This window comes from Dendrobates tinctorius, unplaced genomic scaffold (assembly GCF_039654945.1).
Source record: "Dendrobates tinctorius isolate UK_male_01 unplaced genomic scaffold, ASM3965494v1 ptg000231l, whole genome shotgun sequence".
Lineage (NCBI taxonomy): Eukaryota > Metazoa > Chordata > Amphibia > Anura > Dendrobatidae > Dendrobates > Dendrobates tinctorius.
Window position 1 is genome coordinate 709,220 of NW_027361898.1, and position 14,322 is coordinate 723,541.

Consider the following 14,322-nt stretch of genomic DNA (forward strand, 5'->3'; position numbering starts at 1 on the left):
TATATTCTTGTACATACGGGCAGTATTATAGTAGTTATATTCTTGTACATAGGGACAGTATTATAGTAGTTATATTCTTGTACATAGGGACAGTATTATAGTAGTTATATTCTTGTACATAGGGGGCAGTATTATAGTAGTTATATTCTTGTACATAGGAGCAGTATTATAGTAGTTATATTCTTGTACATAGGGACAGTATTATAGTAGTTATATTCTTGTACATAGGGGGCAGTATTATAGTAGTTATATTCTTGTACATAGGGGACATTATTATAGTAGTTATATTCTTGTACGTAGAGGCAGTATTATAGTAGTTATATTCTTGTACACAGGGGCAGTATTATAGTAGCTATATTCTTGTACATAGTGGGCAGTATTATAGTGGTTATATTCTTGTACATTGGAGCAGTATTATAGTAGTTATATTTTATATATAGGGATCAGTATTATAGTAGTTATATTCTTGTACATAGGGAGCAGTAGTATAGTAGTTATATTCTTGTACATAGAGGGCAGTATTATAGTTATATTCTTGTACATAGGGAGCAGTATTATAGTAGTTATATTCTTGTACATAGGGAGCAGTATTATAGTAGTTATATTCTTGTACATAGGGACAGTATTATAGTAGTTATATTCTTGTACATAGGGGTCAGTATTATAGTAGTTATATTCTTGTACATAGGGGGCAGTATTATAGTAGTTATATTCTTGTACATAGGAGCAGTATTATAGTAGTTATATTCTTGTACATAGGAGAAGTATTATAGTAGTTATATTCTTGTACATAGGAGCAGTATTATAGTAGCTATATTCTTGTACATAGGAGAAGTATTATAGTAGTTATATTCTTGTACATAGGAGCAGTATTATAGTAGCTATATTCTTGTACATAGGAGAAGTATTATAGTAGTTATATTCTTGTACATAGGGAGCAGTATTATAGTAGTTATATTCTTGTACATAGGGAGCAGTATTATAGTAGTTATATTCTTGTACATAGGGAGCAGTATTATAGTAGTTATATTCTTGTACATAGGGAGCAGTATTATAGTAGTTATATTCTTGTACATAGCGGTCAGTATTATAGTAGTTATATTCTTGTACAAAGGGAGCAGTATTATAGTAGTTACTGTATATTCTTGTACACAGGAGCAGTATTATAGTAGTTATATTCTTGTACATAGGAGAAGTATTATAGTAGTTATATTCTTGTACATAGGGGGCAGTATTATAGTAGTTATATTCTTGTACATAGGAGACAGTATTATAGTAGTTATATTCTTGTACATAGGAGACAGTATTATAGTAGTTATATTCTTGTACATAGGGGGCAGTATTATAGTAGTTATATTCTTGTACATAGGGACAGTATTATAGTAGTTATATTCTTGTACATAGGAGCGGTATTATAGTAGTTATATTCTTGTACATAGGGAGCAGTATTATAGTAGTTATATTCTTGTACATAGGGGGCAGTATTATAGTAGTTATATTCTTGTACACAGGAGCAGTATTATAGTAGTTATATTCTTGTACATAGCGGTCAGTATTATAGTAGTTATATTCTTGTACATAGAAGTATTATAGTAGTTATATTCTTGTTCATAGGGAGCAGTATTATAGTAGCTATATTCTTGTACATAGGAGCAGTATTATAGTAGTTATATTCTTGTACATAGGAGGCAGTATTATAGTAGTTATATTCTTGTACATAGGGAGCAGTATTATAGTAGTTATATTCTTGTACATAGGGAGCAGTATTATAGTAGTTATATTCTTGTACATAGGAGCAGTATTATAGTAGTTATATTCTTGTACATAGGGGGCAGTATTATAGTAGTTATATTCTTGTACATAGGGACAGTATTATAGTAGTTATATTCTTGTACATAGTGGCAGTATTATAGTAGTTATATTCTTGTACATAGGGAGCAGTATTATAGTAGTTATATTCTTGTATATAGGAGCAGTATTATAGTAGTTGTATTCTTGTACATAGGAACAGTATTATAGTAGTTATATTCTTGTACATAGGGGGCAGTATTATAGTAGTTATATTTTTGTACATAGGGACAGTATTATAGTAGTTATATTCTTGTACATAGGAGACAGTATTATAGTAGTTATATTCTTGTACATAGGGGGCAGTATTATAGTAGTTATATTCTTGTACATAGGGACAGTATTATAGTAGTTATTTTCTTGTACATAGGGGGCAGTATTATAGTAGTTATATTCTTGTACATAGGAGAAGTATTATAGTAGTTATATTCTTGTACATAGGGGGCAGTATTATAGTAGTTATATTCTTGTACATAGGGAGCAGTATTATAGTAGTTATATTCTTGTACAAAGGGAGCAGTATTATAGTAGTTATATTCTTGTTCATAGGGAGCAGTATTATAGTAGCTATATTCTTGTACATAGGAGCAGTATTATAGTAGTTATATTCTTGTACATAGGGACAGTATTATAGTAGTTATATTCTTGTACATAGGGGGCAGTATTATAGTATTTATATTCTTGTATATAGGAGCAGTATTATAGTAGTTATATTCTTGTACATAGGAGCAGTATTATAGTAGTTATATTCTTGTACATAGGGGGCAGTATTATAGTAGTTATATTCTTGTACATAGGGACAGTATTATAGTAGTTATATTCTTGTACATAGGGGGCAGTATTATAGTAGTTATATTCTTGTACATAGGGGACATTATTATAGTAGTTATATTCTTGTACGTAGAGGCAGTATTACAGTAGTTATATTCTTGTACACAGGGGCAGTATTATAGTAGTTATATTCTTGTACATAGTGGGCAGTATTATAGTGGTTATATTCTTGTACATTGGAGCAGTATTATAGTAGTTATATTTTATATATAGGGATCAGTATTATAGTAGTTATATTCTTGTACATAGGGAGCAGTAGTATAGTAGTTATATTCTTGTACATAGAGGGCAGTATTATAGTTATATTCTTGTACATAGGGAGCAGTATTATAGTAGTTATATTCTTGTACATAGGGAGCAGTATTATAGTAGTTATATTCTTGTACATAGGGACAGTATTATAGTAGTTATATTCTTGTACATAGGGGGCAGTGTTATAGTAGTTATATTCTTGTACATAGGGGGCAGTATTATAGTAGTTATATTCTTGTACATAGGAGCAGTATTATAGTAGTTATATTCTTGTACATAGGAGCAGTATTATAGTAGCTATATTCTTGTACATAGGAGAAGTATTATAGTAGTTATATTCTTGTACATAGGGAGCAGTATTATAGTAGTTATATTCTTGTACATAGGGAGCAGTATTACAGTAGTTATATTCTTGTACATAGGGGGCAGTATTATAGTAGTTATATTCTTGTACATAGGGAGCAGTATTATAGTAGTTATATTCTTGTACATAGGGAGCAGTATTATAGTAGTTATATTCTTGTACATAGCGGTCAGTATTATAGTAGTTATATTCTTGTACAAAGGGAGCAGTATTATAGTAGTTATATTCTTTTACATAGCGGTCAGTATTATAGTAGTTATATTCTTGTACAAAGGGAGCAGTATTATAGTAGTTATATTCTTGTACACAGGAGCAGTATTATGGTACTTATAATCTTGTACATAGGGGGCAGTATTATAGTAGTTATATTCTTGTACATAGGAGACAGTATTATAGTAGTTATATTCTTGTACATAGGAGACAGTATTATAGTAGTTATATTCTTGTACATAGGGGGCAGTATTATAGTAGTTATATTCTTGTACATAGGGACAGTATTATAGTAGTTATATTCTTGTACATAGGGAGCAGTATTATAGTAGTTATATTCTTGTACATAGGGGGCAGTATTATAGTAGTTATATTCTTGTACACAGGAGCAGTATTATAGTAGTTATATTCTTGTGTATAGAGGCAGTATTATAGTAGTTATATTCTTGTACATAGGGACAGTATTATAGTAGTTATATTCTTGTACATAGGAGACAGTATTATAGTAGTTATATTCTTGTACATAGGGGGCAGTATTATAGTAGTTATATTCTTGTACATAGGGACAGTATTATAGTAGTTATATTCTTGTACATAGGGAGCAGTAGTATAGTAGTTATATTCTTGTACATAGAGGGCAGTATTATAGTTATATTCTTGTACATAGGGAGCAGTATTATAGTAGTTATATTCTTGTACATAGGGAGCAGTATTATAGTAGTTATATTCTTGTACATAGGGACAGTATTATAGTAGTTATATTCTTGTACATAGGGGGCAGTGTTATAGTAGTTATATTCTTGTACATAGGGGCAGTATTGTAGTTATATTCTTGTACATAGGAGCAGTATTATAGTAGTTATATTCTTGTACATAGGAGCAGTATTATAGTAGCTATATTCTTGTACATAGGAGAAGTATTATAGTAGTTATATTCTTGTACATAGGGAGCAGTATTATAGTAGTTATATTCTTGTACATAGGGAGCAGTATTATAGTAATTATATTCTTGTACATAGGGGGCAGTATTATAGTAGTTATATTCTTGTACATAGGGAGCAGTATTATAGTAGTTATATTCTTGTACATAGCGGTCAGTATTATAGTAGTTATATTCTTGTACAAAGGGAGCAGTATTATAGTAGTTATATTCTTGTACATAGCGGTCAGTATTATAGTAGTTATATTCTTGTACAAAGGGAGCAGTATTATAGTAGTTATATTCTTGTACACAGGAGCAGTATTATGGTACTTATAATCTTGTACATAGGGGGCAGTGTTATAGTAGTTATATTCTTGTACATAGGAGACAGTATTATAGTAGTTATATTCTTGTACATAGGAGACAGTATTATAGTAGTTATATTCTTGTACATAGGGGGCAGTATTATAGTAGTTATATTCTTGTACATAGGGACAGTATTATAGTAGTTATATTCTTGTACATAGGGAGCAGTATTATAGTAGTTATATTCTTGTACATAGGGGGCAGTATTATAGTAGTTATATTCTTGTACACAGGAGCAGTATTATAGTAGTTATATTCTTGTGTATAGAGGCAGTATTATAGTAGTTATATTCTTGTACATAGGGGCAGTATTGTAGTAGTTATATTCTTGTGCATAGGGGCAGTATTATAGTAGTTATAGTCTTGTACATAGGGAGCAGTATTATAGTAGTTATATTCTTGTACAAAGGGAGCAGTATTATAGTAGTTACTGTATATTCTTGTACACAGGAGCAGTATTATAGTAGTTATATTCTTGTACATAGGAGAAGTATTATAGTAGTTATATTCTTGTACATAGGGGGCAGTATTATAGTAGTTATATTCTTGTACATAGGAGACAGTATTATAGTAGTTATATTCTTGTACATAGGAGACAGTATTATAGTAGTTATATTCTTGTACATAGGGGGCAGTATTATAGTAGTTATATTCTTGTACATAGGGACAGTATTATAGTAGTTATATTCTTGTACATAGGAGCGGTATTATAGTAGTTATATTCTTGTACATAGGGAGCAGTATTATAGTAGTTATATTCTTGTACATAGGGGGCAGTATTATAGTAGTTATATTCTTGTACACAGGAGCAGTATTATAGTAGTTATATTCTTGTACATAGCGGTCAGTATTATAGTAGTTATATTCTTGTACATAGAAGTATTATAGTAGTTATATTCTTGTTCATAGGGAGCAGTATTATAGTAGCTATATTCTTGTACATAGGAGCAGTATTATAGTAGTTATATTCTTGTACATAGGAGGCAGTATTTTAGTAGTTATATTCTTGTACATAGGGAGCAGTATTATAGTAGTTATATTCTTGTACATAGGGAGCAGTATTATAGTAGTTATATTCTTGTACATAGGAGCAGTATTATAGTAGTTATATTCTTGTACATAGGGGGCAGTATTATAGTAGTTATATTCTTGTACATAGGGATAGTATTATAGTAGTTATATTCTTGTACATAGTGGCAGTATTATAGTAGTTATATTCTTGTACATAGGGAGCAGTATTATAGTAGTTATATTCTTGTATATAGGAGCAGTATTATAGTAGTTGTATTCTTGTACATAGGAACAGTATTATAGTAGTTATATTCTTGTACATAGGGGGCAGTATTATAGTAGTTATATTCTTGTACATAGGGGGCAGTATTATAGTAGTTATATTTTTGTACATAGGGACAGTATTATAGTAGTTATATTCTTGTACATAGGAGACAGTATTATAGTAGTTATATTCTTGTACATAGGGGGCAGTATTATAGTAGTTATATTCTTGTACATAGGGACAGTATTATAGTAGTTATTTTCTTGTACATAGGGGGCAGTATTATAGTAGTTATATTCTTGTACATAGGAGAAGTATTATAGTAGTTATATTCTTGTACATAGGGGGCAGTATTATAGTAGTTATATTCTTGTACATAGGGAGCAGTATTATAGTAGTTATATTCTTGTACAAAGGGAGCAGTATTATAGTAGTTATATTCTTGTTCATAGGGAGCAGTATTATAGTAGCTATATTCTTGTACATAGGAGCAGTATTATAGTAGTTATATTCTTGTACATAGGGACAGTATTATAGTAGTTATATTCTTGTACATAGGGGGCAGTATTATAGTATTTATATTCTTGTATATAGGAGCAGTATTATAGTAGTTATATTCTTGTACATAGGAGCAGTATTATAGTAGTTATATTCTTGTACATAGGGGGCAGTATTATAGTAGTTATATTCTTGTACATAGGGACAGTATTATAGTAGTTATATTCTTGTACATAGGGGGCAGTATTATAGTAGTTATATTCTTGTACATAGGGGACATTATTATAGTAGTTATATTCTTGTACGTAGAGGCAGTATTATAGTAGTTATATTCTTGTACACAGGGGCAGTATTATAGTAGTTATATTCTTGTACATAGTGGGCAGTATTATAGTGGTTATATTCTTGTACATTGGAGCAGTATTATAGTAGTTATATTTTATATATAGGGATCAGTATTATAGTAGTTATATTCTTGTACATAGGGAGCAGTAGTATAGTAGTTATATTCTTGTACATAGAGGGCAGTATTATAGTTATATTCTTGTACATAGGGAGCAGTATTATAGTAGTTATATTCTTGTACATAGGGAGCAGTATTATAGTAGTTATATTCTTGTACATAGGGACAGTATTATAGTAGTTATATTCTTGTACATAGGGGGCAGTGTTATAGTAGTTATATTCTTGTACATAGGGGGCAGTATTATAGTAGTTATATTCTTGTACATAGGAGCAGTATTATAGTAGTTATATTCTTGTACATAGGAGCAGTATTATAGTAGCTATATTCTTGTACATAGGAGAAGTATTATAGTAGTTATATTCTTGTACATAGGGAGCAGTATTATAGTAGTTATATTCTTGTACATAGGGAGCAGTATTACAGTAGTTATATTCTTGTACATAGGGGGCAGTATTATAGTAGTTATATTCTTGTACATAGGGAGCAGTATTATAGTAGTTATATTCTTGTACATAGCGGTCAGTATTATAGTAGTTATATTCTTGTACAAAGGGAGCAGTATTATAGTAGTTATATTCTTGTACATAGCGGTCAGTATTATAGTAGTTATATTCTTGTACAAAGGGAGCAGTATTATAGTAGTTATATTCTTGTACACAGGAGCAGTATTATGGTACTTATAATCTTGTACATAGGGGGCAGTATTATAGTAGTTATATTCTTGTACATAGGAGACAGTATTATAGTAGTTATATTCTTGTACATAGGAGACAGTATTATAGTAGTTATATTCTTGTACATAGGGGGCAGTATTATAGTAGTTATATTCTTGTACATAGGGACAGTATTATAGTAGTTATATTCTTGTACATAGGGAGCAGTATTATAGTAGTTATATTCTTGTACATAGGGGGCAGTATTATAGTAGTTATATTCTTGTACACAGGAGCAGTATTATAGTAGTTATATACACAAGAATATAACTACTATAATACTGCCTCTATACACAAGAATAGAGGCAGTATTATAGTAGTTATATTCTTGTACATAGGGACAGTATTATAGTAGTTATATTCTTGTACATAGGAGACAGTATTATAGTAGTTATATTCTTGTACATAGGGGGCAGTATTATAGTAGTTATATTCTTGTACATAGGGACAGTATTATAGTAGTTATATTCTTGTACATAGGGAGCAGTAGTATAGTAGTTATATTCTTGTACATAGAGGACAGTATTATAGTTATATTCTTGTACATAGGGAGCAGTATTATAGTAGTTATATTCTTGTACATAGGGAGCAGTATTATAGTAGTTATATTCTTGTACATAGGGACAGTATTATAGTAGTTATATTCTTGTACATAGGGGGCAGTGTTATAGTAGTTATATTCTTGTACATAGGGGGCAGTATTGTAGTTATATTCTTGTACATAGGAGCAGTATTATAGTAGTTATATTCTTGTACATAGGAGCAGTATTATAGTAGCTATATTCTTGTACATAGGAGAAGTATTATAGTAGTTATATTCTTGTACATAGGGAGCAGTATTATAGTAGTTATATTCTTGTACATAGGGAGCAGTATTATAGTAATTATATTCTTGTACATAGGGGGCAGTATTATAGTAGTTATATTCTTGTACATAGGGGGCAGTATTATAGTAGTTATATTCTTGTACATAGGGAGCAGTATTATAGTAGTTATATTCTTGTACATAGCGGTCAGTATTATAGTAGTTATATTCTTGTACAAAGGGAGCAGTATTATAGTAGTTATATTCTTGTACATAGCGGTCAGTATTATAGTAGTTATATTCTTGTACAAAGGGAGCAGTATTATAGTAGTTATATTCTTGTACACAGGAGCAGTATTATGGTACTTATAATCTTGTACATAGGGGGCAGTATTATAGTAGTTATATTCTTGTACATAGGAGACAGTATTATAGTAGTTATATTCTTGTACATAGGAGACAGTATTATAGTAGTTATATTCTTGTACATAGGGGGCAGTATTATAGTAGTTATATTCTTGTACATAGGGACAGTATTATAGTAGTTATATTCTTGTACATAGGGAGCAGTATTATAGTAGTTATATTCTTGTACATAGGGGGCAGTATTATAGTAGTTATATTCTTGTACACAGGAGCAGTATTATAGTAGTTATATTCTTGTGTATAGAGGCAGTATTATAGTAGTTATATTCTTGTACATAGGGGCAGTATTGTAGTAGTTATATTCTTGTGCATAGGGGCAGTATTATAGTAGTTATAGTCTTGTACATAGGGAGCAGTATTATAGTAGTTATATTCTTGTACAAAGGGAGCAGTATTATAGTAGTTACTGTATATTCTTGTACACAGGAGCAGTATTATAGTAGTTATATTCTTGTACATAGGAGAAGTATTATAGTAGTTATATTCTTGTACATAGGGGGCAGTATTATAGTAGTTATATTCTTGTACATAGGAGACAGTATTATAGTAGTTATATTCTTGTACATAGGAGACAGTATTATAGTAGTTATATTCTTGTACATAGGGGGCAGTATTATAGTAGTTATATTCTTGTACATAGGGACAGTATTATAGTAGTTATATTCTTGTACATAGGAGCGGTATTATAGTAGTTATATTCTTGTACATAGGGAGCAGTATTATAGTAGTTATATTCTTGTACATAGGGGGCAGTATTATAGTAGTTATATTCTTGTACACAGGAGCAGTATTATAGTAGTTATATTCTTGTACATAGCGGTCAGTATTATAGTAGTTATATTCTTGTACATAGAAGTATTATAGTAGTTATATTCTTGTTCATAGGGAGCAGTATTATAGTAGCTATATTCTTGTACATAGGAGCAGTATTATAGTAGTTATATTCTTGTACATAGGAGGCAGTATTATAGTAGTTATATTCTTGTACATAGGGAGCAGTATTATAGTAGTTATATTCTTGTACATAGGGAGCAGTATTATAGTAGTTATATTCTTGTACATAGGAGCAGTATTATAGTAGTTATATTCTTGTACATAGGGGGCAGTATTATAGTAGTTATATTCTTGTACATAGGGACAGTATTATAGTAGTTATATTCTTGTACATAGTGGCAGTATTATAGTAGTTATATTCTTGTACATAGGGAGCAGTATTATAGTAGTTATATTCTTGTATATAGGAGCAGTATTATAGTAGTTGTATTCTTGTACATAGGAACAGTATTATAGTAGTTATATTCTTGTACATAGGGGGCAGTATTATAGTAGTTATATTTTTGTACATAGGGACAGTATTATAGTAGTTATATTCTTGTACATAGGAGACAGTATTATAGTAGTTATATTCTTGTACATAGGGGGCAGTATTATAGTAGTTATATTCTTGTACATAGGGACAGTATTATAGTAGTTATTTTCTTGTACATAGGGGGCAGTATTATAGTAGTTATATTCTTGTACATAGGAGAAGTATTATAGTAGTTATATTCTTGTACATAGGGGGCAGTATTATAGTAGTTATATTCTTGTACATAGGGAGCAGTATTATAGTAGTTATATTCTTGTACAAAGGGAGCAGTATTATAGTAGTTATATTCTTGTTCATAGGGAGCAGTATTATAGTAGCTATATTCTTGTACATAGGAGCAGTATTATAGTAGTTATATTCTTGTACATAGGGACAGTATTATAGTAGTTATATTCTTGTACATAGGGGGCAGTATTATAGTATTTATATTCTTGTATATAGGAGCAGTATTATAGTAGTTATATTCTTGTACATAGGAGCAGTATTATAGTAGTTATATTCTTGTACATAGGGGGCAGTATTATAGTAGTTATATTCTTGTACATAGGGACAGTATTATAGTAGTTATATTCTTGTACATAGGGGGCAGTATTATAGTAGTTATATTCTTGTACATAGGGGACATTATTATAGTAGTTATATTCTTGTACGTAGAGGCAGTATTATAGTAGTTATATTCTTGTACACAGGGGCAGTATTATAGTAGTTATATTCTTGTACATAGTGGGCAGTATTATAGTGGTTATATTCTTGTACATTGGAGCAGTATTATAGTAGTTATATTTTATATATAGGGATCAGTATTATAGTAGTTATATTCTTGTACATAGGGAGCAGTAGTATAGTAGTTATATTCTTGTACATAGAGGGCAGTATTATAGTTATATTCTTGTACATAGGGAGCAGTATTATAGTAGTTATATTCTTGTACATAGGGAGCAGTATTATAGTAGTTATATTCTTGTACATAGGGACAGTATTATAGTAGTTATATTCTTGTACATAGGGGCAGTGTTATAGTAGTTATATTCTTGTACATAGGGGGCAGTATTATAGTAGTTATATTCTTGTACATAGGAGCAGTATTATAGTAGCTATATTCTTGTACATAGGAGAAGTATTATAGTAGTTATATTCTTGTACATAGGGAGCAGTATTATAGTAGTTATATTCTTGTACATAGGGAGCAGTATTACAGTAGTTATATTCTTGTACATAGGGGGCAGTATTATAGTAGTTATATTCTTGTACATAGGGAGCAGTATTATAGTAGTTATATTCTTGTACATAGCGGTCAGTATTATAGTAGTTATATTCTTGTACAAAGGGAGCAGTATTATAGTAGTTATATTCTTGTACATAGCGGTCAGTATTATAGTAGTTATATTCTTGTACAAAGGGAGCAGTATTATAGTAGTTATATTCTTGTACACAGGAGCAGTATTATGGTACTTATAATCTTGTACATAGGGGGCAGTATTATAGTAGTTATATTCTTGTACATAGGGACAGTATTATAGTAGTTATATTCTTGTACATAGGGAGCAGTATTATAGTAGTTATATTCTTGTACATAGGGGGCAGTATTATAGTAGTTATATTCTTGTACACAGGAGCAGTATTATAGTAGTTATATTCTTGTGTATAGAGGCAGTATTATAGTAGTTATATTCTTGTACATAGGGACAGTATTATAGTAGTTATATTCTTGTACATAGGAGACAGTATTATAGTAGTTATATTCTTGTACATAGGGGGCAGTATTATAGTAGTTATATTCTTGTACATAGGGACAGTATTATAGTAGTTATATTCTTGTACATAGGGAGCAGTAGTATAGTAGTTATATTCTTGTACATAGAGGGCAGTATTATAGTTATATTCTTGTACATAGGGAGCAGTATTATAGTAGTTATATTCTTGTACATAGGGAGCAGTATTATAGTAGTTATATTCTTGTACATAGGGACAGTATTATAGTAGTTATATTCTTGTACATAGGGGGCAGTGTTATAGTAGTTATATTCTTGTACATAGGGGGCAGTATTGTAGTTATATTCTTGTACATAGGAGCAGTATTATAGTAGTTATATTCTTGTACATAGGAGCAGTATTATAGTAGCTATATTCTTGTACATAGGAGAAGTATTATAGTAGTTATATTCTTGTACATAGGGAGCAGTATTATAGTAGTTATATTCTTGTACATAGGGAGCAGTATTATAGTAATTATATTCTTGTACATAGGGGGCAGTATTATAGTAGTTATATTCTTGTACATAGGGAGCAGTATTATAGTAGTTATATTCTTGTACATAGCGGTCAGTATTATAGTAGTTATATTCTTGTACAAAGGGAGCAGTATTATAGTAGTTATATTCTTGTACATAGCGGTCAGTATTATAGTAGTTATATTCTTGTACAAAGGGAGCAGTATTATAGTAGTTATATTCTTGTACACAGGAGCAGTATTATGGTACTTATAATCTTGTACATAGGGGGCAGTATTATAGTAGTTATATTCTTGTACATAGGAGACAGTATTATAGTAGTTATATTCTTGTACATAGGAGACAGTATTATAGTAGTTATATTCTTGTACATAGGGAGCAGTATTATAGTAGTTATATTCTTGTACATAGGGAGCAGTATTGTAGTAGTTATTTATTCTTAGTAATATGTAATGTTTAGGATGTGGGAGTGGTCGCGGCAGTTGTCCTATGCGCAGGTTGTGTAGGTTTCACCTGACTTGTCGCTTTGCTGTATTTGTGTAATGTGGATCAGTCAGTGACTGTAATGAATCCGGTGATCAATCATCATTAGTGAGGATTGCAGTTGTCATTGACTCCTCTCACCCCTGCTCCTGGCCGGGCAGCTACTGTGTCACATCTAGGGGGTCATTAGCTCTCATACAGATGATCAGTGAGTGGTGGTTTCGGATTTTGTGTCTGTGTGTGGGATTGTGATGAGCTGGTGTCAGGATGTGACACATTTGCCCCCTGGCAAAGCCTGAACTGCTGATTATTACCCATTCAGAATAAACAATGGGCGTCATTAATTGACTAACAAGCTCTTGAAAACTAATGAGTCCAGAGCGGTGGAGCCGCTGGAGCGCATCGCTTCTCCAATTCTCCCTGTGTTACAGCAATGCTACAATCTGCTGCCCTGTCCCATCTGGGGTCCACACTGCCGGCCCGGCTGTGTCATTCACGTACAAGAATGTCAGTCATTTCTTACTTCTGTCTGTTCCTAGGAAAGCTGGGAGTCGTGTCACATGGCCAACATGCTTTCCTGAGCTATCCACCTGTCCCAGAAGTAGATCCATCTACTAATTTAGTGTATCATCCGCCATACTCAGAAGGCTGGGAAAATTCATATATGGCGGTATGATGTGACCATTGTATAGTGGTATCATTCGGTAATATTATTGGAGTGCAGTATGACGGTACAATGTGGGCACTATATGCCAGTATTAGTTGAGTGGGAAAATAACTACGGTAAGTAATAAAAAGTGCACAATAGTGTGATATTCCACATAATGTGGTGATCGAATGGTTGGGCCGCTCACCTGGTAGGGTTGTGAGAGACACGACTCTGGTAAGGTAGTAAATAAGGTCCCAGCTGCTGCACCACCTCTGGGTGGTAAAATCAGCATAGTATTACAGGAAAGGCGATAGCGAGTGTTCTGCAATGAGGTTGTGCAAGGAGTCAGAATCAAGAGAAGATATCAACAGTGCGGTTTAATATCTACACGTTTGGATGTATTACAACTTTTTCTTCAGGAGTACCACAAAGATCTTTGAGGTATCCTGAAGAAGAAGCTGTAATACTTCGAAACACATCGAAATGAAACCGCACTGTTGATTTCTTCTCTTGATTAAGACTCTTTATAACTTGCACAGCAGCAGCGCAGAACACTTGCTATCTCCTTTCCTACAGTATTAGTTGAGTATAGTACTTTGATATTGTGTGACAC

General features: G+C 31.7%; 1 protein-coding gene across 2 annotated transcripts in view; it reads left to right on the forward strand.

Moving 5' to 3' along the window:
• Positions 1 to 14,322, forward strand: part of ASS1 (argininosuccinate synthase 1) — a 72,275-nt gene that overhangs the window by 15,026 nt on the left and 42,927 nt on the right. The window lies entirely within an intron of this gene.